This window comes from Gambusia affinis, linkage group LG24, assembly GCF_019740435.1.
Source record: "Gambusia affinis linkage group LG24, SWU_Gaff_1.0, whole genome shotgun sequence".
NCBI classification, from domain to species: domain Eukaryota; kingdom Metazoa; phylum Chordata; class Actinopteri; order Cyprinodontiformes; family Poeciliidae; genus Gambusia; species Gambusia affinis.
In genome coordinates, this window is record NC_057891.1 from 9780352 (window position 1) to 9785308 (window position 4957).

Below are 4957 nucleotides of genomic sequence, written 5' to 3' on the forward strand. Positions count from 1 at the left end.
TCATGTGACACTGCCACACCCCTCAGTTAAATATTTACTTCTAGCTGTCTTTAGACACATCAATGTTGCTCCATAAGTGGCAGATCCTCAACACAGTGAACAGTTCAATGTTCCGTGACAGAAGCCAAGGAATACATAATCATTTCTTAACAAGCAGTCCACTCTGTTGAGCTTTAGATCTGCCAGTATGTCTGAAATCTCTGCCTATAATCTGAAAAACTCGTTAAGAGGTGCTGAAGTCTGTAATACGTTCTGGCAGCCAACTGCTAGAGAAGCGCAAAATTCAGCATTTTTAATATCACCATGTTCTCTTCAGAGATCAAATCACGTCCTGCTCCTATGTGCAATCTAAACTACATTTCAAGTCTTAAAGTCAAAATGTGATTTATATTTGCTGATTTAGGTGAGGTATGGTGTTAGTAGCATGACTCCAACATTGCCCTTCATTCCAAGGTAAAAGGAAAAGTAGCTAAAGGTACATTACATATTCTCTAGTTTGGTTTTTAACAGACATATAACCAATGAAATCTCCTGACATGACAAGAAATGCATGCTCTATGAAACATTGCCTCTGGAGGCAAAATGCAAATAATGTCATATGTTTATTTTTATATGATACTGTGATTGTATAATATCAATCAACCAATAAAACACTTTAAAAATTTAGGGCCGTAACTTGAAAAAGTTGAAGACGTTTAATGGATATAAATATTTTTGATTGAGAAAGATTTTTTTTTTTTGTTTAATTTTGCAAGAGCTCTCTAAAACATTGAGCTTCAGCTAACAGCATATGCACAGTCTCAGTCCATCGTTCAGTTTACTCCCATCCTGAGCCTCAGTCAGAACGTTGCCGCTGCAGTCCACTGAGGACCAGTGTTACATAACTCCAGTCATACTGGGCTCTGCTGTTGACTGCAGATTAGCAGAATAAACACTCTATAGATTTCTGAGCTAGACTTCAGCCATTTACAGACATGTGATCCATTCACAGAATTAACTATCAGCTGGAAAAATGAAAACATTCATTGACTTTTCTTTAAATTTGTATGTTTAACCAGCAGCTAAGGAGCAGGAAGCATGTCTGCTAAGCTACAACTGAACAGCTTGAAAATCACCAGCGTAACATTTGACCAGTTTCATCTCAACAGCATGTAAACACCATCACAACAGTTTACAGCAGCTCATAAGCAAATAAATTTTTATTTTTGTACACATTCCAAAGTGATTTACGGATGTAGATCAGAATATAAATATTTTATTACAAATTAGCAGCCCATATGTCAGAGCTCAGCAGCTTATATCTGTTATCAAAGCAAAATGAAAGTAAAACTAGATAGAAACATACAGCTCAGATAATAGATATGTTTTACTCATTAAATCAAACTAAATTCTATCTACTTTATATATGTTAAATAAACTAATTAGTTCTATTTGCTAAATGCCAAACATAATGAGAATTTTTAATACTCTTTGGTCTGGTAACATCAGCAGCAAAATTCTTGTCTTGGTTTGGTAAATGGTGGATATTTTTGTGATCATGGTACAAATTATGAAGACATGCTGTGCTAAGCTAACATCAGGCTGCTCTATTCAACTAATAAAAACAGGACATTCAGATTAGAATAGAGGACTTCTGTTGGGAGCCAAAGGACCTTCATCCACATGACAGAGCGAGTCGGTGGAGCATGTTCCACGAGCTGCAGGAATATGTTCTATAAATTAAACTAAAGGATAATTTCTCACATGAAGTAATTAGAGGATGCAGCTGATCCAGATATAAAGTCTTTGCCAAGTTGGATGGAAGTTTTCTGACCCTCATGGCTGGTTGTGCAGCACAAAGAGATTCCCTGCAAAGCGGTCTAAAATAACTTCCAAATATAAGGTTGAAAGTAAAAGATTATCACACAAATGTCAGGCTACCAAAAAGCATCAGTAAAGTTTTTTTTATGATTTTGAAGAACTGGGTCAATAAAGAACTCTTTACATTTTGCAATGGGATGGTGTTTCAGACAGTAACATATGTTTTTGTTAGATTAAACTTTCTGTGACTAAACACATTGCAAGCTACAGCATAATAAGAGGAGTATTTGTATATTTCAAGTGCTATTATGCTCAATCTAATCCTTTGTTGAACTGACACTCAGTTTGGAGACAAAACATCAAGAGGGGCTAAATAATAGAAAATGGCTTCCTTGACCTGTAGAGAATCTGTGATATATCATACTGTGATTATATTTTGCATTTGTTGATGTGTTTTCCTAAAGGAGTAACGATCAGAGAGTTGTCTTTTTTATTAGATGAGGTTGCCATTTGTGGACAAACAGAAAGCTGTCTCTGCAGGTTGTTGCTTCAATCTCTGGTAAAAAGGTCAGGTGTTGCAAAGCTGGGAAATATGCCAAGCTGCAAAATGAAACATTTCCTCAGAGAAATGGAAAAAAAAGAAAGCTTGACAGCCTGTTGAAATCGATTGATCTCAGACTGAAAGTGATTATCAGCATCAGATGGAGTTTGGGGGCGGCACAGTGGTGCTGCTGTTTGCACAGTTACCTTCCAGCAATAAGGTTAAGGCCTGTAATGCCCAACTGAGTCGTCCTGTGAAGCTTGTATGTTCTCTCTGTCCATGCACGAGTTCCATCTTACTGTCATCCTGCAGTATCTGTTTTCCTCCTGTAGGGGATGCAGCCACATGATAGAAATGGAACTCAAACTGTGTTGATCAACAAATTCTAAAAATGCACAATGACATAATAAGACTTAACTGAACTAAATGTTCTTCAGCTCATTAAATCTACTATTTGTTATTAAAGAGGGTCACTGAAAGAAAAATTTAATCTTCTGAGATCAAAAAAGTCAGAATTCTGAGGAAAAGTCAGAATTTTAATAAAGTCAGAATTTGTTTTGTTCTTTTTCAGTGTCCCTTATCGTCTTCCATAGTTTATCAAATATATCACATACATGCTTTTTCTATAAGTCTGTTTTTTTTTATTTGTGAAGCATTCTGATTGGTATATTTGTTTTGTTTGTATTGCAGTGAGTGAATTTAGTATCAGATTCTCATTACAGCCAGAAAATCCATATTTGACTAAGATACTGTTTGCAAAACCAGAATAGATGTCTTACACATCCATTCATATTAACAACAGTAATCAATAGTGATAATAAGACAAATGCATCTTTTAACCTCTTTAAATCCAGTAACAGCCCAATATTTCTCAACAGATAAAAGTAAATGTTTGGACCCTGTGTATGAAAACTAGTTACAACATTTTTCAAAATTAACTCAATCTGTCAGACTAAAAAATAAAAAATCTCACCTGGATCTTTATGAATCTAAATGCCATTTAGAGACAGCAGTCATTTGACTTGTGTGTGGAGGGCAGGATAGAGGAGGAAGCGTAGTTTTCAGGAAGTTCATGGCGGCGCAGTAATCACACCCGGCGTGTCACAGCACATTTGCAAACCTTCCATTACCTCATGACTGTAATGAAAAGGAATAAAAGCAAATGAGACGATGAATCAAAACAATTCCAGGGGGCAATTCTAAATGCAAATGGAGGCAAATTTAGCCCTGACTTAATGCCTGTGAACAGATGCTGACTGACATGTCATAATTTCATCAATTACATGCAGAGCTTTGGCCCTGTTTTCACTCAGCGCAGGGTGTTAAAAATTTATCCACAAGCTGATCTTCCCTCTTTACACTTTCACCTTGGGAAGTTCATAAGCAAACTTGCACGTTGTAAAACATTTGTGTAAAGTGAAACACATTAAGAACCTAATTACTATTGATTGTCATGCCTGTCTGCATTCTCGGGGTAAATCTTTCCAACCCAGCAGTTTCTACATAATCCAACTGTAAGCTAAACCCTGGAGTCAGTTTTAGCCACTACTATCATTTGAAACTATTCGAGTGTGTTTAATCCCTTTGCTTCATTTGAGAATGATGCAGTGTCGTTCTTTTTATGCAAAACCTCCTATGATACAGTTTTTTTCCACTTCCAGCTTGATAAATATCACCTGTCTTTACAGCAGCTGAACAACTCATTTTTCAATGTGCGGAGAAAGACAACCTTATCATCTTCATTATGGATAGGTTGAAGACATGCTGCAACATTCTGAGGCTAAGAGTGACATCCATGTGACAGGTGATAAACAATCAGCGGAGCGCATACAAATGATTGAGACCATTAAATTGAGTCATGGAAAGCAGGTCGCCTGTTTCAGCGATGAAAACAAAAAAAACAGAACGCCTCTTTGGCACCAAGCTCATGTTATTTTCATTTTTATTACATTGGACAGTATTAAAAGCACAAAAAGGTCCCACATATGTTGGGTATAGATCCAAGAATAAAAAAAAACAAAACACTGATGATATGAACTTAGATTTCTAACTAGAAAGAATGAGCTGTGTTCAGTTGCATCAGTTTTAGTTCTGGATCTGTTGGTCATGCTGTTCTGTTTTAGAATGGAAAATAGATCATGTGTGTCTGTGTGAGGATTTGGTTTTTCTGTGTATTATTTTAGGTTTCTGTGTTCAGTTGAGTCTTCATGTTGTCCCAGCTACCCCTTAATTGTCCCCAGCTGTCCCTCATTTCCCCTGATTACCTTCCTTGTGTATTTAATCCCACCTGTGTCTGTGTTTCCTTGTCGGATCCTTGTCTAGGTTCTCATTGTCCTTGCTGTCTGAAGTGTTGTTGTAAAACAACAACACTACCAGTGCTACCAGTGTTTGAGTTCTTGTTATAATGCTCACCTGTGCTGCCTGAACTTTGTACTTGCTCATTATATTCATTAAATCATCAAACTAAGCTGCTGCCTTACCTCTTTGCTTCTGGATCCGAACCTTCAACAAATCATGATAGTCTGAATTTGGGACTAGGAACTAATTAACATTAAAGAATAACTAGACAAAAAACATAATTAAACTATAACAAAGAATAACTAGACACAAGACATA

General features: G+C 36.5%; 1 long non-coding RNA gene across 3 annotated transcripts; it reads right to left on the reverse strand.

Annotated features, from left to right (window-relative positions):
• Window positions 1–2275: 2275 nt before the first annotated feature.
• On the reverse strand, window positions 2276–4709 carry LOC122826931. Of its 3 annotated transcripts, XR_006369897.1 has the most exons (4): window positions 4629–4709; window positions 3315–3478; window positions 2548–2667; window positions 2276–2400 (listed from the first exon to the last, which is right to left on the reverse strand). It is a non-coding gene; the product is annotated as an uncharacterized LOC122826931 (long non-coding RNA). The 3 variants fall into 3 exon arrangements; XR_006369895.1 differs by having other exon boundaries at window positions 2276–2667; XR_006369896.1 differs by lacking the exon at window positions 4629–4709 and adding an exon at window positions 4071–4136 and having other exon boundaries at window positions 2276–2667.
• Window positions 4710–4957: the final 248 nt, after the last annotated feature.